Source organism: Acromyrmex echinatior, chromosome 6, assembly GCF_024713525.1.
Source record: "Acromyrmex echinatior isolate Ae372 chromosome 6, ASM2471352v2, whole genome shotgun sequence".
NCBI classification, from domain to species: domain Eukaryota; kingdom Metazoa; phylum Arthropoda; class Insecta; order Hymenoptera; family Formicidae; genus Acromyrmex; species Acromyrmex echinatior.
This window is the reverse complement of record NC_141857.1, coordinates 4660311-4687980: the sequence shown is the minus strand read 5'-3', so window position 1 is coordinate 4687980 and position 27670 is coordinate 4660311. Positions and strand designations below refer to the sequence as shown.

General features: G+C 34.9%; 2 long non-coding RNA genes across 2 annotated transcripts in view; both read right to left on the bottom strand.

Moving 5' to 3' along the window:
* Window positions 1–9229: 9229 nt before the first annotated feature.
* The window catches only part of LOC147909281 (uncharacterized), a 140789-nt gene continuing 122348 nt past the window's right edge, over window positions 9230–27670 (bottom strand). The window contains exon 3 of the long non-coding RNA XR_015545376.1: window positions 9230–11142. This is a non-coding gene — a long non-coding RNA (uncharacterized LOC147909281). The remainder of the gene's footprint in view (window positions 11143–27670) is intronic.
* Window positions 24686–26978, bottom strand: LOC147909282 (uncharacterized). Its single transcript, XR_015545381.1, has 2 exons — window positions 25647–26978; window positions 24686–25555 (listed from the first exon to the last, which is right to left on the bottom strand). It is a non-coding gene; the product is annotated as an uncharacterized LOC147909282 (long non-coding RNA).

The following is a 27670-nucleotide window of genomic DNA, read 5'->3' as shown; positions in this document are numbered from 1 at the left end:
CAATAAAATCTCTCAAGGTTCAGTTTTCGTTCACAACGTACATGTTCAATGAGATATCGTAATTGCAGTCGACAAATTTCTTTCAGCCTATGGCGACACGACAATCGCCGGCGCCTTATTTCGAGATGCACCATGGAATTTCGAGCGTCCGCAGCACGCGATGTCATTCTTCACGATCCAACCGCAGTAGCGTAGAGTAATGTAACGAGAGAGAGAGAGAGAGAGAGAAGCGAACGTCTTTCGCAAGATCGACTACTTGTCACGTTGGTACAATTAGTTCACGTTCAATTCACCAGTTCGCTCGGATCGAAATTGCACCGCACTGCGCCGCCGCATCGTCGAGCATCGCCGACGGCGGCTTAATAATGGAATTGACAGAACGACTCACTTTCGATTCTATTAGCAACTACCTCGCGATCTAAATGGTCACCACCGTCGGCCACCGTCGATGGCTATTAATCGTCGGTATATCGATCAGCTGGCGCAGCAACGGTGGTAGTGAACGATTTGCGTAACGCTTAACAGCAAATTTGTTCTGACCGCTAAAGTGTTGGAGAAATAATTTCGATGATTCGTTGACGGTAATTAATGTTTCGTAACTCGAACGAAAATTATCCACGATTCTATCGGAGGATATGAATTGATATCGAACTCGAGTGACGATGTAAACCATTGCTGATGCCGCGGTTTCATACGCCGCGGTGTCAATTCAGATGCGTTCGATCGAACGAAAATCGTATAACGCGGTATCGACAGGTATACCTGTCTAAGTTTCTACGAGCTGGAAACTTACGAAATAACGCAACATTCGAGAACTGCAAGCACGAATGTACGTATCTCACGTATTGTGCTTACTGAATAGCAGTTTGTCGTAAAAATACGAGCTGGAAACTTACGAAATAACGTAACGTTCAAGAACGAAAAGTACGAAAGTACGTAACTCACGTAATGCACTTACTGAATAACAGTTTGTGTCGTAAAAATAAGATGCGTCCATGAGATGCTAAAGTTTTTTTTTTTCAATTATAATTAAAGTAAATTAATATACCAGTCAATATAGTTAGTGATCCAATTATTATTGAAATAAAAAATATTTTAAATATTAAACTTTCAATGATAAGTACGACTCTAAACGAATTCGTTGTTTACAAAAATTTAATAAGATGAATTTATTAGAGTCGTAAATATCATTAAAAGCTTAATATTTAAAATTTGTATAATTTTATCCAATAATTGGGCCATGCCTATTAATAGGTACATTTATCTTATTTAAAAAAAATATTTTTTATTATAGTTTGAACCTTTCTATCGAGAATCGAATCTCTTCTACGACTTCATAAACCGACGCTCTATCGTTTGGTTACACCCTGTAGAAAACGTCATACATAGCTTCGTCGTAGCTGTACAAATTTATTAACTTGCAGATCTACATTTATGACCGTTATTTATAGCAACTATTACATATGTAGGTACATACTTATAGACACATTTTCAAATTCGCGTGGTATGTTTCCCCGGGTACCAGCGTGTCGTATCGGCGAAACACGCGGTATGAATTGCGAGTTCTTTATGACTACGACTTTCGTCGCTCCCATTCTCTTCGACGACAACGTATCCTGCTTGCCTTTTCCGATCTACCCTCGCAGTCTCGCGTCACACACATATTGCCCCTTTTCGACATTTCCTATTTGGTTTATTTATCGTCCCGTGCAGGGATTTATTTTATAAAGCCTTCATCTTCCCCTCCCCTGTATCTTTAATGGCTTCCTTGGCCGATATTCATAGACGGATCTTATATTTAAGATCGTCTTAAGTACAGTCAGAAGTCAATCACAGAACGTAGATATTAGCATCTTAAGACATTTTTTACTTAAGACAATCTTGAAATAAGAACTGATTATAAATACTATGAGACAATGTATAAGACAATTATATGATATTATACAATACATGTGTGTATACAAAAAGAACGACTTTGCAGAAATATTTAAAAATTCAGACAGAGATATAGATTTGAAAATAATTTCGTTAGATCAAAATAATTACGTAGAAAATTCAAGCATAATGAGGAATATTGCAAGAACTTTTGATATTTCAGCAGTCAGTTTAAATATAATTATTTTGATAATCCAACAAAATTATTTTCAGATGTATCTAGCTTTTAAAAATGTGTAGATACTTTAGTAAAATTGTTCTTTTCATATGCAAAATAAGTTTTTGCTCTTGTTAAATGAGGCAAAAAAATTTGTTCATATATAAAATGTGGAATTTACTTTTATTTAAAAGCAAATGAATAAAATAAGTGTAATTTTTATAATTAAATATTTTAACATGCAACATGTCTGCCTTTTACCTGCTGGACAAATATTTACATTTAATATCTCGATCGCGCAAATATGTAATAACGATCAACATAGGATCTTTAAAAGAAAGTTTATCATATAATGATTATTCTTTTTGCAACGTATACTTGATGTATAAAATGTTTGCGATTTATTTTAAACGTGAATTTTAAAAGAAAATTCGACACGGACTACCATTTGTCCCGACACAACTCTAATTATAGAGCGTGCTCGGATTAATTAGAACTTACTTCCTTTCTGAAGAAAGTACTTCCGCTGATGCCGTGCTAAAATAAAATCTCGCTCGAAAGGGGTCCCTTAACGAGAAGAATTCACGAGCTTTTAAATTCGGTCGAATAACATGGAGCGGAATATAGTCAGCCATTAAACTCCGAAAAATGCCGTTTCAACAGGCGGCGAAAAGATATTCAGAGGACTGATTCGCCATAGGAATAAAATCGCATATATATATATCTTTAAAGAAGGATAGCTAGAAAACGAGCAGGGAAGAAAAGAGGATTTTATCGCTCGGTAGACGACAGTAGCTTCTTCGCGAGTCGACGAGGCTATCGTTAGCTTGAAGAATGTCGGTGCGGCGCGATGCGATCCTCGCGACGCTGAATCGTCGCCTCAAAGTAATTTTAGGCCACCCTTCCTATCCGCGTTTAGACTTGCCCTCGTCTGATCTCCTTTCCCCAATCCTCTACATCCGGCGCGAATCCGGATACGTGGCGCACACACGTACGAAAATCGGCTCGTGTGTTTCCCTTCGCGCGAGACTCGAGGAGAGAGAGAGAGAGAGAGAGAGAGAGAGAGAGAAATCCTCGGCGCGCTCCAGCTTTTATTTCACACGACTTCCACCGGAGTCCTACGCGGGCGACGACGAGCTATTCTTAGTTACTGGAGGACGTGCCGGCGCGGCGACAAAAGACAGATTCCAACAGCCGGCAATGAACTCCCTAAAAGGTGAGGAGGAGCCGTAAAAGAAGGGCACATAACACACGGCGTGCAATGTGGGGTCGCGTTACTTCGGTATTTACGAGGTGGGGAAAGAAAGAGGGTTATGTCGTGTGTCGATTGTCGTCAAGCAGCATATCTCTCGGAATTCCAACTACCCGATTTTTCTGTAGATCCGACGATTACGCGTGTAAATGGAGATACGGAGGTGAAAAAGGAATACAGTTGTCGGATCAAGAAATGAGAGTGTATTATATAATAACGTAATAGAATGCTGAGATAATTATTTTTACGTTAATCCATTGATTGCAGCAAAATTTTAAATTAGAATTTTTGTAATTATATTTTGCGATTATATATATACAGAATGCTGAAATAATTATTCTTATATTTTAATCAATTGATGGCAGTATTAAATTTGAATCTTTCCAATTATATTTTTATACTGTTTTTAGTAAATTGTTGTAGAAAGACGGTCTTAAACAGGAGGAAAAGAGCAGACAGCGCAGCGAAACTTGGAAATGCATCTCGCGATAAGGCGTATAATTTGAATATTGCAACGAAAGTCGAGTTTTTCGCTTACATTATTTATGAACTAAAGCAAGCTGAACTAAGTTTCCGCCATAAAAATATACGAAAAAAATTGAATTTCTTTGTAATATATAATTTATATTTTCTACGAACCGTTTTTCTTTAGGATAAAGGTAACGCATCACGAGTCCAATCCTCAATAACATAAGTTAAATACCCAAGGAACAAATACTATGTTTGAAGAACTACATCGAATTATGTAACAAAGAAATGGATAAGTAATCTAAATCTAAATCTGCAGCAGCTCCAACGGTAAGAGAAATGGCTTGCGTTCAAGCCAATGGCGCAAAAGTGCTCTTAAACAGAGCTGCAATTTAAAGTTTGCAGATACTTGTCGAGAATACTTGAAGCTTTTCTAATTGGGATAGTTATAGTCAAGCGCCGTTTTATACCTCATTTTTAATTTTGCAATGGCAAATTTATTTACGTAAATGGTAAAATAAGACGCTTATGTATGAAAATAGAAATTACATTAAATGTTACGTTTGTCCAATAAGCGAGATAACGCACGGTCCTTAATTTTAATCAGTCAAATAAGACCTAATAAACTGCATGAAGCTCTCACATTGATTTCACGTCGTGCTCACAACTTCGTCGTGTTCACAAACTTGGTCGTGCAAAAATTCGATCCCTCGAACCATCCAATAGCGTGTCACACGACATGAGTAACATCCATTTGCTGATTAAACCTCACGTACGTGAATAAATCTACGCCGAACTTAGCTTCGTACCGCGAGTTGTCGTTCCCAAATAGAAGGGAAGCGATCCTCATTAGCGAAAATGACTCATGACCATTATATGCGTGAAGCTACATAATTATTTACGATATACGCAACGCGTCCGGTCTTCCTTCTTTGAGAACTTGAGATAGGAGGTTTTACCTCGATAGATCGCTCGAAAGAGAAGCAAGTCCCGCAAACGCTTCCGCCACCAGATCCTCCTTTGATAAACGATCAACCTCGACCGGACGAGGATCGGTCCCCCGGTTTTCTACGATGCACAAGATGGGGAGATCATATGGGAACAACCGCATGAGAGCCACTGATCCGCTCGACCGTTCCTCGCGTGATAAACGATCCAGCTGCATCAGCGATACCACCGTGATCTCAGACGGAGAAACGGAGCGGATTACGATCACTAATCGGTTTTGATGTACGATAAATCGTGCCTCCGCCCTACTTACTTTGCAGATTTTATCTCCGCCCGGATTTTTCCGGAAAAGCGGGATCGATACCGGCGATATGTAATAAGCGTATGATCGCAAATCGAGCAATATCAACGCTCAACTCGAGAATTAGAATATCTTTTGTAATAATACGTGTGGAAATGAGGAGAATTGTGTCAGTACTACGATAAATGTTGCGACTATGATTTAATTCGCTCTAATCAAAAATAATTTTCAGACATTAAATACCATAGCGATTCTGATATATATGGACTGAGCGATGAACTAGCATTTCCTATATTTCAAGTTTGTCGAGTAATTTAAAATCACAACAAAAATTACGCTACATTTATTTACAATTTTTTAACAAAGATTTTACGTTAAAACATAATATAGAGGTTTTTAATTTCAGTAACATAAAAGTTCATAGTTTTACATAAAGGATAATTAAATATTAAACGGAAATTCTTTTCATGTACAATCTACTTAAAATTCAAAATAGAAATTTAAAAAAAGTTTTTATTCCGTTTCATAACTTAAAAGATAACATGATTCAAATTCCATAGAGAGAAAAATACATGAGAACACAATTTTTATTTTGCTAAGAGCAAAATTTCGAAAATAATTTTTAATCAATTAAAATCAATTCATTTTTCTCAATTATAAAGTGGAAGAGGAGCAATTCATCCTCGTACCAATGGATTGTACTGAAGAAGACGTGAGAGCCACTGATAGGAGGCATCGAGCCGTTTGTACACTCCCGCGGCAATATTAAATGGCGGAGGCACAGTCAATGACTCCTCCTAGGAAGCCGAGAGGCGCAAAAACTTGGAGGAATCGAAGCAATCGGTGAACCCGCTGTTTGGCGTCGTTAAGCTCGAATCGTTCTATCATAAACCGTATGCTAAATCGAGCGATGAAAAAAGCTCGGCGACGCGGACTCTAATCGATCGACAAAACGCAAATTATTCCGCATTCCGCATACAGAATATTACAATTTCGTACCACACATCCTCCCTGTGTACTATTCAAAAGCACACATGTAATTGCATAATATATGACACACACACACACATATATATATAATATATCCCACTGATGAATTACATGGTGTTAAAGTGACAGTTTAACGGGGCTGCGAAATGATTTGTACACGTCAGAAGATATCGTAATTATATCAACGAAGGCGAAGGCGGGGATCCTTTGTTATTGTATCTCGTACTAGAAACAAGGCTCCCACTTCTGCAATCTTCCTTCAAACTACACGGTTTGGCCGGCGCCAGCAGTATTATATCCTGCGGCAAATTGAGCGCGTCGCGGCAAGATATAGAGAAAGATGGGACAAAACGGGGTACTTAATGTCGTAAAAGAAACCTCGAAAGATTAATTATATTTTATGCAACGTTAATACACTTAATTTTTAACCACGTAAATTTTTTAGACTCCAATTGTTAAAAAAGATAACACTTTTGAATTCGTTATATCGTGAGCAAATTTCATTAAAAAAAAAAAAAAAAATCGATTCTCACTTTAGATAATCATCTTCACTGCCATCCTTAGCGCGAAATTATATAGCAAAACCGATGAGACCTAAATATTTTATTCAATATCTCCTTTAACCCTCGTATATCTACCTTCGATTCAAAGTATCTTCTGAAATACATCCATTTATAGATTAAAATGTGGGTTACCCTGTATATATGAATATCGGAAGCACAGTTCTGTCGTATCTCGGATAGGGATTGATGGAAAAAGAGAAGCAATCGTTTGGCGATATCAAGAGACGAAGTATAGCGACGGTAAACGCGGAGCATGAATATTTAAGCTGATTATTTTGCAGTTATTCATCGGTTAAGTTCCAAACGAGCCCGGTGGCAACTTAGTTACGGAGCCGCAGTTAAGAACTTTACCGGGGCGACGTCCCGCACTACGTCGCTTTCCGCTCTCCGTCTCCATTTTGCACCTTCCGTCGTCCGCGCTACGATTTAATTTATTGCGAGCGATCTAATTTCACGGCGACATTATAGCCCGACCGCATTAGTTGCAGAACGATCGTTAGCCGATCGTGGAATTTCCATCTTCGTGGAAGAAATAACAGCTAGCGTTTACTTTGCGCGATACGGTATTTCGCAATAAACCTGCAAACGCGAGCAATATAAATAAAATGATAATTTTATCTCTCTAAAAACTCTGTACTATGATAATAAATTTTAATAGAGTTAAGTTAAATCGCTATATCATCGATAATTTTATCTCTGTAAAAATTTAACTTAATAATACATTTTAATCAAGTTAATTCAAATTCAATCATTATATATCAATGTGAATATGAAGAAGTTAAATTATAGATTATCCATTAGCAAATTGCAGTAAATATAAACGATCAGCGTGCAAAACACGTAGGTGTCTCGAATCTTTTCACCGTAGTAGTTTTGAATTTTCCAGGACTTCGAGTCGACGGCTCAAAGTGAATTCAAGAGTACGATAATCGAAAAAGTTGACGATCACTGTATCAGACGTTACCGTTGCAGTTGGAGAGATAGAAGAGATCGAGAGACGAAGTGCATTCGAGACACATCGAGACTAAGTTGAAACGGCAGGAACCAAAGTTTCGACTCAGTCCACAGAGTCTCTTTCCCCTTTGAACTGCAGAATTACCCAGCGACTACATCGAAGATGTGTAAACGCAAATTTTCAAGCTGCTATAGTAGACCAAACTCGGCTTGATATCAATGGTACCATCTACTTTGAGTATCACGCTATTCTCGGGTTCATCTCTGCGTATCTGAGTTTATTCGTGCAATATGTTCCGGCTTTTCTACATTATTCACAGGGTGTATTTACTGAGATGGAAAGAGTGAAAAAAAAAAAAGATATAAATAAGATATAATTTTTAGGACAACATTTCATAATGTTCAATTCCGATTTAAGAATTTGAGCGAATTACTAATGTCAACCTTAATTTACGTTTCCTACAAACACTATGGATTGGACTATACTATTGCATTCCGCAAATGCAATGAAAATGGCTTGTGCACCGTTGTTCGTCCATACATCGCGAATATCGCGTCGGCCTTACATTCATCTCGATGCAGCAATTGCATAACGATCTATGTCCGCCCCCCGCATCACCTCGCCACTCCATTTTCACACGTAACGTTGTTATTGCTACGCGCGACGATGGCATACCGGGGCGTAATTTCTCCCCTTCGATCTTCGCTGTATTCCAACGCATTTCAAGATACATTACACCTGCGGAATCCGAATGTATTCAAAACGCGATACATCTCCGCAAATACTCTACCTCCATATTATCTCTTTCTATCTCTGTCACTTGAATTAGATTTCTGTTATATGTATATACTTGAATTAGAGAGAGAGAGAGAGAGAGATATGATGAATTAGATACTTGAATTACATATACACAGAAAAACAGAATGTGCTAATTAATGAAATCAAATATAAAATTCTTTTTGTATTTTGCAAAGTAAAAGTCCTTCTTTAATTCTTTGCTGACTTTCTAACAATAGCTTGAAAGAAACTGTTCTGCTTTGCACAGACGTTTGAGGAAAGATTTAAAGAAGTACTTTTGAAATTGCTTCCAGACAGTGATCTTATATTTAACAATTTACGTATTATTTTATATATAATAATAATAATATAATAATTATATATAATATTACTGTCTATAATAAGATATATTAATTAAAGAACAATAAATACTTTTTTCTTCAAGATTTTCAAATCAGATTTAAGTTTTCTAAAACGAGGTTTATAATTTGCAAACATATGCATTAAAAATATCTCACTATATTTGTTACATTGTTAGCGAGAAAATAATATATATTCTAAAAAAAAAAAAAAAAAAAAAAACTAGAATGCAACTCGAATAATGAGTTTGAAAATATATTCTCGCAAATTAACACACGCGAGATTATTTTCGCATTTTTAAATGCAAAAAATCTCGAATGGAAAAATATTTGTTTGAAATTGCACAAAGAAAAGGATATTGTATAATAATATTCCACGTTTCGTTGAATTATTAACGCGCAGGGTTCAGAGATCCTAATTAGCGAAAAAAAACAAGAATTTTACTTTTCAGCAAACGAAGTCTTAAGTCTTAAACTTCGGTCATTGCTTTGTTCAGAATAACCAATGGCATTGAATATAAATGCGAAGCCCGAGCGCTAACTATATTCGCATGTTGTCGATCGATCCTCCTTTTCTGATCAGAACTTTTAAGCCATTTCTCTTTGCGTCATTCTGGTTTTTATTCAAAAGTAGCAGCACACGCTGTCTGTAATAACTGCGTAGAAATAATAGATGAGACAGGAGTAATTCCTCGCTCCAACAAAGACAGAGAGAGAGAGAGAGAGAGAGAGAGAGAGAGAGAGAGAGAGAGAAGTTGCATCCCGATATTTATTCATCCAGTAGCATCGCTCTGCTGGCTGACTACCGTCTACTGTTTGTCACCCAGGTCTTCTCTCATTCTGGCATTGTATTCTTTCTTCCCCGTTCTTCTCTCGCCTATGTCTTTCACTTCCCATCTCCCTCTTCCTCTCGCCACCAAATTTTGCCATGTCTCCCATACGACCCATACACCCCGTTCATCCCATTGTCAACGGAATACTACTTCTCCATCTTCGTCGCTTCTCTCCCTCTCTTCGTGTCCACATTTCTCTTTAACAGCATATATCCCTTTTCTACCTCGTTTCTCCTCTCCTCCGGATCCTCCGCAGCCTTCTGTGATCTTGCTGCAGTCCCTTTATCTCTTCACGTCGTCCGTTTACGTTTCTAAGCGCACGGGCTACGGACCGCTTCACTCCAATTCTCATGTATTTTTGGATGTAGCGCGTCGTGGAAAACGGTTCAACGACCTCCTTAGTTTCCGGACCAGAACGTGCCTACGTACGCGACCGCGCGAAATCGACGAGAGAAATGTGGAAAATTGTGATTGATCGTCGTCGTACGTCGTACGAGTACTCGACGACACTACGGCGATTCTCCTAACGAGCCCTCAATATGCTTTCGGTTCCTTCTGCTTTACGGCCCGAGAAACGGTCCCTCGACCAAATGGCGCGAAGTGCATTCGAGTATATGCACGTCGATAGTTCCACCGTCAGAATGTACGGTCGAAAGTGCTCGTGTTCCAATTGTTTTTACAGTTCCTCGCGAATGATGCTCGCGATGATGTATAATAAATAAGATTTTTTTTTCTCTCTCAAATCTTACATTATATTAAAAGTTTCGCACTTATCAATTATTTTCAAACTTTATTTTAAATTAAAATCAGATATCTTATTAGAAAAATGTCAAGATGACAGCTTTTGATTTATAAATCGAATAAGTTATAATATATATTAAAAGTTATGCATTTGTTAAGTATTCTTAAATAATTGACTATTTAATGTAATGTATCAGTTTTGAGATAATCTATATATAACGAATTTTAATGTGCGATAAAAATACTATGTCTAATTTCGTTTCATTCCAAGTAAAAAACCAATTAATAAACATGAACCTCATCAACATAAATGAATGGGTTATTAAAGATTAGTATAAATGTGATGAGTTATTAGAATAAATGCGATTGAGCATTTTATTTGTAATTTCTTATTCTTTTAAATACTTGAGAGCTTGTTTTACAAATTACCAGATAATCCCATAATTAATATCCTGTTGCACGATATAGCAAAATATCTCGATAAATGATGAAATTAGTAAACGATGCATCGATAATAAACTGTTTATAACTGTTCATAACTGCCTTTCTATTGTATCGTTATACGCGCAACAAATTGATTGATGATTATATAAATTTATACTAGCCTTGCATTAGCCCATCCATTTGAAGACAATGGATCTACGAGATGTTATATTTATTTTTCTCCTGCTCTCTCTCTCTCTCTCTCTCTCTCTCTCTCTCTCTCTCTCTCTCTCTCAACCCAATACATATACGAATATATCTATGTACGTCTGTTCTATATATTTGATCCATTGCTTCGAATTAAGATAAAAGATAATATAATATTCACCGATACGATGCACAGCAGCGGAGTTGTAGATTGCGTTGCGAACTACGTTGAACTGTAACATAAAGATAACATACAAGTTATAATAGCACTCAATTATAAGTCTAGGGATGGGAAGTAAGTAACGTCGCTACTTTTATCGTTACTTTTCATAATAACTATTTAGTAATGACGTTGCAATTTTTATGACGGTAAAGGTAATTAAAAGCTACATTTAAGAAAATTACTTTTGAAAAGTAACTTGTTATTATTACGTGTTACTAAAAAAAAGTAACTTATTACTTGTACCTCTAAGTTAAACTCGTTACACATAACAAGTTACTTTTATTTTCAATAAATAAATTACTTTTCAAAAGTGACTCCCAACCAGCTTTGACTTTTAATTAGTTACCGTCATAAAAAATAACAACATTATTACCAAATTGTCATTATAAAAAATAACAATACAAGTAACGGCGTTATTTATTTCCTAAGGAACTGATATTTAAACTTTAAATGAATAAATAAATGGTTATTGTACGCATTCTTTCTTTATTTCTTCAAATAGTTATTAAAATAATGACAGTTTTCAAAAAAATATTCTTTTTAATTTTTAATTTTTTCTTAAGTTTTTATAAGATTTCGAAAGATGTAAGTCTGTCCTATAATAATACATGATTAAATTATCCAAATAAAAACTATTCAAATAGAGGCTATATATAAACAAGTCATGTCGCAAGATAAGAAATACATGTATAAAATAAAAAAATTATTCACCTTAAGGTTGCTCCATCCGGTGACTCTTCCTTCAAGGCTTCTTATCCTCTCAAATTTCTTCATTGCACTCACGCACATCGCTCACTCATGGAAACACTGTCAATTATAATTGTGCAGTAATTACAACAACAAAATAAAACGACGCTTTCGATGATAATCGTATGTCACATTTCACGAGGTAAGATAAAAGAAGAAAAGTAAGAAAACTGAGGCGCGTTCGATATCTGCGGTGTCTCGGAAATTAATGATGTATGAAGTTCAAGATAGAGGCAATCGAAAAATCGGTCAACTTTATATCACTTAATGACACCACACTGTCATTACCTTGTTGTTAAAAAAACAATGTACTATCGTATTTACAGTGCAATTATTATCCCGTATTGCGAGCACGGCTGCTACCTTTCGCCTAGTATTCGAAGATTGACCACCATGCAGCCAGAGATCGATAACTACTACCGAAATTGCCAGAATTGCCGAAATTGCCGAAACTGAAACTATCTCGAAGTGGTCTCTTTAAAAAAAAAGACCAGGTCATCAAATATAGAGATTGCCACAATCTTGCTAGAGATTGCTGTTCAAAATTTGTACTGTTTTGTAGTGCGGTCTCTAAAAAAGTCATCATAAATTGAACCTTCCTTGAAAATATCTTTTCAAGAAAAATCAACACACGCACACGCTTAAAAAAGGACATCAAAATTTTGAGCCGGAGATTTTTTGCGCGCCGGAGAGCCGGAAATTTAATCAAAAAGCCGGAATATCCGGCTAAAAATCGGAGAGGTGGTAACCGTGATTGCGAGCTAAGTGAATGTAGGAGATAAAAAATTAAAGATAAACTTGCGTGAATTAAATCGATTAATTCTCTCTCGTCTTACATCATTAATGTATAAGAAACGTCGAAGCGTAGGGTAATTTGAAACAAATCTCTCTCTTTCTAAAGTATCGAGTTGAAAATAGATGCTGATAGAATCGAAAAGAGGAACTGATATGCTCAATTTACAAATGGAATTCTGTATGACTCAATTCTTTCTATACTGAAAGAAAAATGTCGGAACGAAGCAAATGTTACTTATTATGTTTTCCTTCGATATTTATTACTTACGAAAAAATTTGACTGTGATAACAGAATATACATTTCTGTAAAACATATCTCATTAATTGTAAAAAAAAAATGAAACGGATGGCTAGAAATAAAATTTTATTTCGCCATATTTCAATAAAGATTTATTCCAATGAATTAATACATATCTCACACGAATAAATTTTTAAATATCTTTTTCTCAGTATATAACGGAACACAGATGCAAAGAACAAAGAATGCGCTATCTATTCTTCTGCATATAATTTTACACGGAATAGCAATGAAGTTGATTGATCGTCGAAAAACGATAGTTGAATAACGCGAGCTGTGCACCAGTCGCGAGATATGTAATTATACAGAATGATACTCAGAAATTATTTGCGAAAAGACCGTTCGACGTCTCTGTGAGTACTTGTCGCGACTACGTCTTGAGAGAAAACAAGATTCCGCTATTGCCGTTGCCTGCTGCACGGCTGGAATCACGCCTCGCGCGAACGTAAAACAAAGCAAAACAACGGTGCACCGTAAACTGTCGAGCGCTCTGTAACAGCTATTACGAATATATTTAACGTATTACCGAGTAAATCGCGAATGTTAATTGATCGCACACAAACTGGTACTAATTACTCATTCGTAAGGAATGATCGCTTTTTGAGAAATAATACGCTGATTGCGGAGTAATTCGTACCGCTATTTTTCTCCTGAATCTCGTCGTGGAAGTGAAATAGTTGCAATTAAAAATAAAAAATGCAGCGAATACTGTACATCGCGAAAAACGAGCATCGAATAACGAGAGCCGTATGTGATGTTTAAATTTATTACATTTAATAAATTTATGACATATATATGTACATAAAAAATATTGTAGCATATGTAAAATAATAACATTTCAAGAATAATTTTACGCGGATTGAATTCTCTATTCGCTTTTTTTTTTTTTAAAGTAGGAAATATTTAATACAATAACAGTATCGATATATTTTTTTGTTTAACAAATTTATCTCAAAACTTTTTTATAGGATTTGACAAATAAATAAAAATTGATTTCTATTTTTATTTAAAATGTATTAAAAGTAATTTAAATAAATAATAATATCCGAGGGGAAAGAACAGAATTGGTAATAATATATAAAAAATACGAATAGTATATAAAAAAGAATAATTTATTATTCCATTATTGCCTGATATTTTTTAGGCTTTCTTTTCCTTTCAGATTTTATTGCACTCGCTTACGAAAATACCGTTAATTACGATTGTGCATTAATCATTATAGAACACGACAATCGTATGGATCTTTCCATACGACATTCCCGAAGTTAATCACGCGTGGTATTTTATTACGCTCGATGGATCATCCGAAAATATACAATTGAAATTCAGTATTGCACACGTAATAAATACGGAACACATAAATCTCGCGAGAAACATAGTCATTATTAATAAACGAATAATTGTTAATTATCAAGGCTTTCTGTAACTTGAATCGTATAATTCAATGATTCGTGAATTACTCCCTGCTCGATCTGACAATGATGCGGCAAATTACGTTTAATTAAGCGGAAAATTCAACACGCGAAGCGAGATATATCCGAACGAGATATATCGTCGAAGAAGTAATAATTGCCTGTAAATGTCACAACGAAATTTATGATTCCCATATCCGAATGCCAGTTTTGAGAAATTAAGTATTTATTTCGAAAGAGTACCGATCATAAACTTGGGATCTAATTGCGAGAGTCAATCAATCTCAAATACTGACAATCGACAATTATTTTGGGAACAATTGCGAGCTGAGCAATAATTCGTGTTTGCTCGTGCGGTATATAGGCTTACCGTTGCATAGACTGAATCACCTTGTTTACGGTTAAGCGCGAGATTTGAGCGGAGACGCGAGCCGCTTCGTGTATACCGTTGTTTCATTATCTTGCGAGACGTGGTAGTGGCAGGTACAGCGAAACACTAAATGCACGATCTTTCGTTACGAATAATTTGTCGGTACCGTCCCGCTATTAGATAATTGTCACAATTTATTTCAAAACGCGTTAAATATTTCAAAGCGACGGAATAAATTCACTACTGCACGAATATAAATGGAGCAATGTAATAACTCAATCCTTTGAATTAAATAACATTTTGTTATTTTTAACTTCCATGTGTGAAAAATGTAAATCAATTCATTTTTGTGGTTAGTTTCAAAGTAAGTAATGTACATATTAACGTATTGCATTTAGTGAAAAACAAACTAAATTGGAGTCAAATTTCATATATTTTCTTTTGAATTAAATTATTTAACTCCATTGTTTTAAGTAAATTGGAAACATTAAATAGAGGAGCAATTGCGACTTACAGAAATGATTAAAAATCATTAAATTACAATTTGACATTATAAATTTCGCAGTGTGATCTCGTCATTTGAGGTTCATTTATAAAATATAACATAAATGTTATAAAATGTAATATAAATGTTATAAAATATGATATAAATTATAGAAACATTGCATATAGATTTTTTTATATTTTTACATTCTTACATTCGAACAATAATGCTTGAGCAAAGCGATACAAACTATCCCATAAATCATCGCATTATTTCTCGCGAAATGCAATCGTCTTTTACGAATAAATATCTACACGGAGAGGATTTTCTTTTAAAATTTACCCTGAAAATATGCTAGTACAATACAATATTTTAAAGATTTCTACTATGTACTTCAGTAAAATTAATCAAACTTATTTTATACTTTATTGTAGTTTTATTAATGAGAGAGATTTACATTAAAATTCTTCGAAATATAATGTTGTCCCACTATCATATTTTCAGGTTAAATTCTAAGAAAAAATTCTCTCCGTGTATAATCGATTCACGCAATTGGTGTATTCACGATTTATTTTGTAAATACGTTGAATATTATAACAGCTGTCAAAGTGCTCAGTATGGCGCGTCGTTGTGTTTCACGGATAGTTGTTTACCTTTGCGCGGCTGAACTTGAGCTGAGAGACAGCGATGAGATTATAATGTTTATTGTCCCTAAATTGCTGTAGCGACAAGTACTCCGGGAAGAACGCGATCTTTCCTTACAAACGTTTCGCTACGAATTTAACAATTGTTAGTAGATATACTCAATTAATAAGTTCAAAATAATCAACTCCAAATGTGCGATCTTTTGTTATAAATTTTGTTATAAATGTCAGTACCATCTCACGCGACTAAATAATTGTCAATAATTTATTTCATACAAAAAAAAAACGATTTTATATTTACAAATTTAGGTAGATACAGGTTTAAAAATAATTTTGTTGGACCATTAAAATAATTACGTAGGAAATTCAAGCATGATGGGTAATGTTGCAAAAAGTTTTAACATTTTAGTAATCAATTTGAGCTTACATAATTATTTTGATAGTCCCTGGATAGTAACCAACACAATTAATTTTAGATCTTTATCTAACTAAATTTAAATACTTCAGCAAAACAATTTTTTCCATGTAGTGCAACACGTATTTCGAGGCGGTGATAAATTCATTAGCACTCATGGATCTCATAATCAATTTCGACGCTCGTTTTATTATAAAAATCCATGCTATTGTCGAATATGTACATTCTAAAGTATAAATTTTCATCTTACATTCAAATTACAAGAATCGAATGAGCAGCGCGAATCCTTTCGCGAATCATTATGTTACCTCTCGATTGCGAAACACAATCGTTCGTTACGAATAATCTATAACCAATCCGCCTGATCGATCAACGTTCATAATTCATAAACCCGATAAATACGTTAAATATTTTGGTAATCCGTTACAGAACCGCTCGGCAGCGTATGGCGTGTAATTGTATTTCAAGGTTGTATTTACGTTCGCACGGCAAGATTCAAGCCAGCAGCTAGCGCTATAGTGTTATTACACTTATTACCTTTCGAGATGTCGCGTTGTGACGACAAATACTCGGAGAAGAACGTGATCCCTGCAACAACTTGCTGCAAACTCAACAGTAGCAGTCAGTATACGCGGTTAATAAATTTGAAATATGAATTAACTCCGAATAGAGTATAGTCGTAATTATTCTCGTAATGTAACATTGTTTATCCACGTAATATAAATTCAGCGTTTGTACATCGGTAAAGTAAGATGCATTTTCAACAATCAATCGATTCACTTGATACTTTATCTTTAAATTTTGAATTTTTACATTTATTCACTTAGCTCGCAATACGAAATAATAATCACTTCAACAATTGCGAGAGTACATAATTTTTTTAGCGACAGGTGCAGCGTCGCCGCAGGTGAGGTTGGTTGTGCCATTTTCTGATTGCTTTCACCTTGAGATTCGTACATTGCGTTAATTTCCAAAGGCATGTTCGGATTCCCACCCGGGTGTTCTCCGAGTGTCATGTCATCCTTGTTTAACGTTCGGTAAATAACAAGGGTGATGACCTGGATGTCACTCTGATGGGAATCTGAACATAGTCCAAGATATCATAAATGAACACTGTAGCTTTGTGCAACTTCTCTTATATCCTGTTCTTTCGTCGTGAAATATGGTACACGATTAATATCCGGAGATTTATTTTGCTATGTAATTAATGCGCGGTCCTTAATTGATAATACTTCGAGTATGTGATGTGCAAATGCAATAAAAGGATCTAAGAGGAAGCCTGAGAAGCATCAGGTGTCGACGAAACAACCAAATATGAATAATTTATTTTATGCATATATATTATTTAGCTGTTGTAATACCAATCATTTATTTAGATTGTCTATATTTTCAATATTTAAAATAAGAATTAAAGGAAAAGACTTTTATCTTTTGAAATTTGCAAACATATGCTAAAAAGACATTTTTAAAAATTATAATTATTTTAGTAAATAGTTATGTGAAAAAACAAAGAGGTGTCAGTACATTCAATAATTACTTTTTAAATGTTAGTTACTTAATCATTGTGTAACTATTAATTTGTATGTTATCTTTGTGTTGCAGTTAAACGCATAGTTTGCAACGTAATTTACAATTCCGCTGTCGCGCATCGTATCAGTGAGTGACAAATTAGTTTTCACTTTAAATTGAGATAATAGATCTGTGAAAATAGAAATTATTTGTAAAATGTGCGTAATTCCTGTGTAATTTCTATGTAAACGTATGCATATCAAGTTGCGAAGATATGTATAGATATAGATGAATATTTTATCTCCTAGATTTATTAACTCAAAATGGATGGATTACAATCTATAGATTACGATCTATATTTAATTCTGAAGTATTAAGTATTCCTGTAATTATTCATCTCGATTTATTGTGCGTACGAGAATGCACTTGCATACGAAGCTTATAGAACAGAACTCGTTATACCGATGAATTATTTATTGACACTTCGGTATCTCCTTATATAGAATAATTGGCAGATCAGAGATTTGAAATTTATAGGCAATCTCGCAAACAAATAATAAAAATGATAGAGAAAATTTCACGAATAGCTAATTGGTAAAAATTGATAAACAGTATTACTGTAAATTTTGCAAAAGGGATATTATTTTCAAATCTAATAAAAATAATATCTATACTTTTTTAATAAAAAAAATTACTTGCTGTACAAAAGTACATTTTTAAAAATAATTTACAAAATGGAACTAAAGATATTGTGAGATAAAACGTAGTTTATTAATAATATTATTTGAATAATTTTAATATCAAACACATTATAGTTGATTGAATTTTCAAGTTTAAGTTAATTGAATTTTTAAGTATTTGTATGAAATGGAAATGTATTTATATTTATAAAAGTCGATTTAAAGAAAATGTCAATATTTGAAATATTTTATTTTCTTTTTTTTCAATCCCCATTTCAATATATATATTTATGCAAGGTTTGCGATTTTGACTTTTCAATATTAAACATCCTCCTTTCAGGATTAAAAATGATAAACGTCGGTTCATTTTTTATAACCGTAATATTTAGAAAAATTTTGGAACATGGACATATCAAGTATAAATAAAATAAAGAACTGAAAATATTACAGTTACATATCATGTTCCAATTAATTGATTTAAAAACGCAATAATTATTAATTGTATTTATTTTTATTAACGCGCCGATTTTATTGTAATCTTTTATAACACATTTATACTTATTAGTAATTTAACTTTATGTCAGTTAAATGACACGATTGAATAAATATTTTATGGCAGAGCAAAATTTTTTAAAATAAATTATCTCGTAATTAATGAATTATATTAAAATTAGTTAAAATTATATTAGTTGAAATTAGTTGAAACGATATTTAATGTAATGTATTAAATGTAATTTTGAATATATATAGGCAATATAATAAGCAAGAATATTTATTAGCATTTAGTGTTTGATGTATTAATGCAATTTATGAAAATTAATAGGAAATAATAGAAACCTCTATCTTTTCTCAATACTTTTTCTTATTGTATACGTAGTCGTAGAATCGTCATGCGAATGTAAAAAAAGAAATCGAATTAACCCATCATATAAATAATATAGATTCGAGTAGATTGAATTCAACCACGTGCATTACGTCCAATTCAAGATTAATGATCGTGATGCACATTAAATCCATACAAGCGTGTTACAATACAAATTATACAATTCTCACGAACGCGTTAAATTGCTACCCACTTATTAGTACTTAATATACCTTGGTCATTGCGTAACTGTAAAATGAACGTTCGAACGTTATTTTACTTGCCGTTTTCTTCTTATTTGATGAAACTATCGGCACATAAATTGATGTAGCGTTGAGTAATAAACGTATTCCTGACGCTCCGTTTCTGCAACTCTCGCGCGAAACCATCGTCGATTGAAGTATCGAACGTATCGATGCGCGGTCGATTTCTTCATAGATACGGGAATCGTGGCCCTTTGATCGCCGCGGAAATGGGGGAAGAGGACAAGAAAGTGGGTAGGCAGTGGAGCAGGGTTGTAAAGAGTTGAACGGTTCAGAGGCAAAGCGCGGAAAATTAAAACGGACCACAGAGAGGAACGAGTTAGGTCGTTTTCCTCCTCTTTTTCACGAGCCTTTTATCCTTTTCTCACCCTCCCGAGACTGCGGCACGCTCACGTGTAACGTGCATTATATAAAATTAATAAAGATCAAACGTCGTTGTAAACGACATTAGGAGCGATGCTACGATAAATAAAAGTGATTAGAGATGGGCAAAGTAGGAAACAGATTTTTCTCAGATTTGCCTCCTTTATATTGAAGCGTTTCAAATATCATTTTTCATATTGTACGTATTTTTATCAAATTTGTTTATAGATTTCGTTAATAAATATTCATTTCGTAAAACTAATATAAATTTAAAACTAGAATCACCAATGGTATCAATGGTTGAAACTGCCAATTTGGCAATTTCCTATCTTTGTTTTCGATTAGTGAAAAGTTATATTGATATTATTTGTCGTTAAAATTATATATTTATATTTATAGTCACACATTTTCAATATTTCTGTATATCTAATACAATAAAAGAAAAAAATTGAAATAATCAGCGAAACCAAATATAGCACCATTGGCGATTCTGGTTAATGGACTTCAATTTAATACTTTATTACTACGAGTCGTTAAATAATCATATCTTTTAAGTAAATGTTTTAAAGTCATCACACCTCTGTGTGTTAATGAAAGGTTAATACAATTTAGTGTAATCACACGCGTGAACGAAGAGATTAGATTCCGGACGGCGTTATTCTCCAACTGTAAGCCGAACGTAATACAAGGTCGAGTGGCGTACGGGGACAAATTGACCTCCGTAGTTTAATGGTACGGCCAGCTTCGAGTAGTTGTAGCTCGGTAGATAATGGAAGCGATGGTATAGTCCAATGATAATATTCCGAAGTCACAACGCCGCCGTACCTCTGAAGAAGGAAGAGTGGAAAATGGGTCACACCCCCTCCCCTCCTCCTCCCCCCGGAAACAACCCCGCCGCTTTTGTCGACGTGAAAACGGGACGTAAATGGATCGTATAATCGGTACCGCTGTTAATTCGCGAGTTAAAAAACGCCGCGGAGAACTCCTCGACAAGATCGATCGCGTTACGATAACGTCAAAACTAATAGAGTGATCGAACAGTGCGGCAAATTTTTATGCGCTTTTATTGATTTCAACTCGATCTAACGATCGTTATCTACAGCTTTCCATTGTTGTCATACTCATCTTATTTAGTATTGCACTTTTTTTCCCCTACAATTTCATGAAAAAGGTAATCTTGCTTCATGCATTATATATGTGCGTGTGTGGAACATATAGTGTACGTAAATATATTACATTCTGCAATTATTATATTATTATATAGCGTGAGAAATTAGAACACGTTCACTCTGGGGCACATATGCATAAAATAACGATTCCGTAAACATGAACACTTATACATTAGCTTTTAATTATATAAAATATTTGAACAGTTAATTCGAAATATATCTCGAAATTGATTACACACAGGGATACATTTTGCGAAATATGCGTGCATAAAATCTGAAAGACAGCGAGGTCGTCGCTTTTGAGCGTAATAATTCAACAAATTGATATTTCTTTGAAAGCGCGCTGCCGACGTGGAAAGAGAATTAAAAAAAGAGAAAAAAAAAGGTCTAGTTGGGGTCGGGAATAAAGAAACGACGAAAAAAAAGAAAAAGAGGAGACGAGAGCAATGGAATCAAGGGAATACGGAAAAGCGTAAAACGTCCTTGGGCGCGCTCACCTGCATAGCTACACTTAGAATCTTGGTAATCATCCACGCGTCACAAAAGGAAGAAATTTGTACTCTATCTCTTTAGAAAATAATTTTTATTCTTTCGGTGTTTCATTCGCTTTTCGTTGCAACGTTAATTCCGTCGTGAAAGTAATAATCGAGCGAAAATAAGACCGGACGGATAATGTTCCTGTCTAAAAGCTACTCTACAACTAATATCAATACCGGTTCGTCTTTCCGAAGTTATCAAATTACCGCGCAGATGTCTTATCTGTGGGCGTATAATAAGAGTAAAGAGTGAATTGATGAGACAGGCAATTAAAGTCAGACTAAAACGAGCAATATATAAAAGCCATTATGAAATGCATCAGTTACATTGGACTCGTGACCAAACTTGTACATTTTGCACACAAATGGAAAATTAAACAAGTCTGTGTTAATGTGATCGATTCCCGGAAATTATATTTAGTATACTCGACGATATTTCGTTCATTTAAGTTTATGTCAAGCTTAATTAAGCCGCCGATCTAACTTGGTATGAATGAATTTTATTATTATCGATACGCGTATTGAATGAAATGCGTATTAAAGTTATGAGCATACGCCATTGAATATCTCAGCCTACTAATATTCCGGTCAAAGAGACGGAAATTATTTCATGAATGTGCCATGTTGAACGTATGATTGGGTCACTGCATTCGGATCTGTATCGAGCAATACATCTCCCTCTCCTTCCTATGCCATTGTACGTTCAATCTATGTCGCTGAGATGGCTGTCGCTGTCACCGTGTTTCTATTTGGTCGATAATTCCGCACGCGTGAATGTAACGCAACTGTATAAATATCATGCGTCTCCCCCCCCGCCCCCTCCCTTATGGGGAGAACGCGATTAAACGCAAGAGAGCCGATAGAGTTGGAAAAATATATATACACACGCACACACATTTTATTTATATATATAGTACGAAATATATATCGTACGCGCCTTTCGAATTTATCGTTGGTCAGTACACGATTCAATTTACGTTCTCAGATATCTTGCAGAAACACGGGCTGGCGCAATGCCACTATGGCAATATGTCCATTCTGTTTTTGACTCTTTCCTCCGTACTTCCTCTTTCGGTCCGAAGCTTTTGCTAGGCAAATATGTCGTGATGCTATCTCGACGCGCGCGGCCGGCAAAAATCCGTGCTCCACTCTCTGACCACCACACACTCGCCGTTTGCACCGTCCTCCTTTCAAATAAAGTGACGCCGAGGTGTAACCCGGAATTTGTCAGACTCCTAAGCGGAAAATTTACTTCCATTGCTTCAAATGTTCTTTAAAAAAGTTTGCCATCTCCCTTGCCACTTCGTTCCTTGTAGGATACTTTTTTACAAAAAGATTTCCATAAAAGAGAGCGTTTCTTGATTTACATGGGAAAGTAAAAAGATGATAAATTGAAAGATTTATTATTTTATTTTATCATAACAGAAATTTTTGAGTAATCGTGAAATACGAGTAAGAAAATTTTTCGGAAGTATCTATCGATATCTTATCGGGAGTCTAATCTTTCTTGTAACGTATCAGATGATAGATCTTTTCATTTTCAATTACATACGTGAACGCGAACGCATTTTTGAACAAATATAGCCTTCGTAACAGTTATAAATAGATCATCAGGAACGTATATATCCGAGGAAGCTGTAAGAGATGCCAATGTCTTTCCGATACTAGATAAATCGCATAAAAAGCTGCTTTAAAGTCGGCTTCGAATGGCCGATATGGGAAACGTATTTCGATCTTTATTCTTTTGTTTGCGAACCAAGCAACGCTCGCGAATAAAGATATAACATTGTGATAACATTTTTGTGTTAATACACCAAAGTGCATATTATGTGAAATTTGCGAAACGTCTGTTTATGAAAACTTCTAAATGAATAAATAATATTAGCGAGATTGAATCGTGGATATCATAATATGTGCAATTCGGCAAATACTTTATTTTCAAGGAAAACATAATAATCCGTTCCATTAATCAGACAAAATTTATGAAACAATGTAAATACTGGTCAAAAATATACGAATAACCAAAATTCGAAATATAGCGCGGTTAATCCAGGTGTATTATTTATATTTCGATTTGGCACGGTTGTGGATACAAATTTTAACGGGAATCAATTTCCTGAGAGCAATAGAGTTTATTATATTTTGTAAGAAAATCTAAAGGAACAAGGAATTCTGATTAAAATTTCTTGAGAAAAATCTTAAGTCTTTCTTTCTGAGATTTTTCTTTCTTTTAAATATTATAAAATAACGGACAATAAAATAACGTATAAGTATATTCAAAAATTATACGCTATACTTAAAACAGCGTATAATTTTTAATGTATATCTGATAATATATACTATACAGTACTATATGAATTAAAATAAAGTAGACGGTTAGATAAATATAAATACTTGGTTAGATAAATATAAATACTTGGTGTATTTCTATACAAAGATATACAAGAAATATGTTGAAGTCAACATATTTCTTGGAAGTCAACAATTTTACAAAGCAAAGTGGGTACACATTTCTTGACTGAAATTAATTACTTCGAATCGCGAGATGCATTTGTGCTGTAGTTTACTCGAGTTTAGAATGAAGAAAAAAAAATTACGAAAAATTTTAACATTTATAAAAGGCGATAATTGCACAAAAGGTGCTGTGTGTGCATCGTGTCCACATCCTATCGTTTCCTTAATGCGAGTTTTCTCGTACCAAGTTCGGAAAAGGGGGGGACTCCCGGAGCAGACATTATGCGGAATTAAAAAAGGAAGTCATCTCGATTAAGCTAACAGTGACTGCGGAGGCGTTACGTTCCCCGACAGTATTACTTCCGGATAATTACGTGAAATTTTACACGGTTCATTGGTTTGCTACTTCAAACAGGGTGGTTCGATCACTTTTAGAGTACAGATATGGTCTCTTTGGATTTTTTAAAACATATTAAAAGACTTTTTGCACATACGGTACGTATATATGGGATATGGTACATGTATATGGCATTCTATGATAGATTGTGTACATTTCTTTTCTTCTATTTTCCTTACCTAAACAATAACAAAATTATTACTAACTAATATCAAGTTAATGGAATAATTAGGTATGTGCTGTTGATTATACGAGTTATTACATGATGTGGCAATATTGATATAACTAGATGTTTAATTAATGTAATACTCGTTTAAATGAATAATGGACCGATGGGTTCATTCATCCGGGGAATTTCTTCTTAAGTAAATCAAAAGTAAAAGTTTGTTCCCCCCCCCACTCAAGTTTGTTTCCCACCGTCCCTATTAGCGAAGAATGAACTCTCTTCTTATTACGACAACCAGTTTAAGCTAGTCTCACATTATACGCGGACGAGGAAGGGAGTTCAGCTAGTGCGTATACGTATATCCCGAACCGGATTTGTTCGGTCGTTCGCCCTTCTGTCCGCGGTCCTGCACCTGCTCCGAGTATGGTCGGTGCATGAAAAAGCGCATCCGTACAATCCGAACGAATGAACGAACGAACGAACGAACGAACGAGCAAACAAAGAGAGTTCGGTCAGTGTAGTCAAGTGCACTGTATAGTTTACGTCAGGATCGTCGAAGCATTTTTTTTTACACGGCATCTCTTTTCACGAATTTATTTATTTATTCTTGCACGCACTCACATCAGTTTGTCTTGTCTTTCTTTCTTTCTTTCTTTCTTTCTTTTTTTTTTTTTTTTTTTGAGAAAATATAGACGTCGAAAATGGAACAATAAAGACACCGCAAGACAAATTTCACCAAACTGATCACAAACGGGCCAGCGATACTTGGATTGCCGCAAAAGTTTCTGTTTCATGAGCTTCGCTGTCTACCGAGCTTTCCTCCGTAGCCGCTTTCCTTCGTAGCATCTGATATAGGGAGCTGGAAGATTCAACAGACCGAGTTCAGCATTACGGATTAATATTCTCTGGAGGAAGCACGTAACCTCGCGCCGTCGGGCTCTCGTTATTACCGTCTGTGGTGTCGAATGAGATGCCTCTCGCGCGATGCTGCAGCCCTATATTCCGAATTCTCTAGCAAAGTTCCCTGGTGAACGCGAAACTCGCGTGTTCAGAGTACGCGCTTTCCTTTCATAGTTCTTTCTCCGTGTCTTTTGATCCGCGTCGTCGTGCAGTCGAGCGAGAATCGTACGTACTCGTAATTTATTCTCACAGCCAAGTAAATTAATTATTTGCATGCCAACGCTCATATTTGACGAGGTAAATTCGTGAAATGCACCGATGTTAACGCGCTTTACGATTTACAGCAGTCAATTTTAATTATTGCAAACTTAATTTTTAAAAATGAAAAAAATAATCAGGTCAATCCATTGCGCGTTTTTTAATCAATAAATATCGTCGATAACGCAATAACGTTAATCCGATAAAATTTTCATCGAGCATTCGCGAGAATGCCGGATGTAATATCTTAATAATATCTTAATAAAAATAATTGAAGCGCACATATACATACGATCGTAAGAAAATATCCAACGAAAAAGTATTCAGCGCGAACTACACGTACAAAACACGCGCGCGTCGTTAGCATGATATACAAAATTAAAATTTCAATGGTAGGGCATCGGAATTACGATGCGATATTTTCTCGAGGAGGCACGTAACAGCCGGGGCTGTCGTGTTTCGTTATCATTGTCGGCGGCGCCGAGTAGGACACGCCACCTCCTCTCTCGCTCTATACCTCCGCCTCGTGCTCCAAATTCTTTATTAAACGCCTAAGAGATTTATTCGAAACTATGCTCAAGATTCCATTAAACTAGCTTAATAACATTCGTTCTTAACGCGAACGATTGTCTCAATTTAGAGTAAGATAAAACTTTAGGAGTGGTTTGGAAATTTGCATGTCACGCTCCTATTTTTTTCAATTTCGCGATATGCGTGGATCTGTTTTATTATTTTATAAATAATTATACTAAAATGCAACTATGCTACGCAAAAAAAAAAAAAAAATATGACAAAGGACTGCGACCGTATTTTTCTTTCCGCCCGAACATGACACGTATGTCATATACGAGTAGTGTTTTAAATACATACAAATCTCTCTCTTCTCTAACCACGCAATGCAATGATTTTGATTCGCGCCATTCGTTGCAAAAAAAATACTGCCTTTTGAAATATACCACAGTGAAAAAAAAAATCTTAATTTCAAAGAATATCCTTCGCTCTCCCGTATTAAAAAAAAATTATTTCTTTGAATCTCAATGAAAATTTTTTTGAAAATACATTATCTTATTTCTTTGAAAATATTAGGTGTTGGAATTAATTCGTAGCGTTTTTTAATGAAAGAATGTTATTTATTTCACATGAGTCAATGAAAGTACTTCCCATCTCTTGTAAAACGCTACGAATTAATTCCAACACCTAATAGAATATCTTATTTTTAAAAAAATTTTTATCGATCCAAAGAAGTAATTTTTTTTTAATACGAGCAAAGAGATATTTCTTTGAAATTGAGATTTTTCTTTTTCAATGCACGCATAAGAGCGTTGCCATATAAGAGTTTTATTTCCAAACGCGATTGGATATAATTTTAGAATGACTATGAAAAACGCTCTTTACAGAATGCTTTGTTCAAAGAGCATCGCCGTCTCTTCTGGCTTGCAAAACCCTTTACAGCGTCCGCGATACCCAGCGAATTTCCTGCGGGATAAACGAACGCTTTGTAAATAGATGCGCCTCATTTCGTTTTTCTTTCGACATATTCTTCGCGAATTCTCAAAATGCAATGTATTTATGACATTCCAACGGTCGAGATTGGAATTCCATTCAAGTTAAATGCTCCGAATGTTAAACGTTAAAACGTCGAATTTAATATTATAATATTCCACATAATTACACAACAATGTAACAACATCAATGAACGGTAGAAAATACCACAGGTGCCTAATTTATAATTACAAACGTTTTATTTAAACAAAATGTGTGACAGATTTGTTTTATTAAAACAAAAATGTGTGCGGACTGAAAAGTAGATATTATA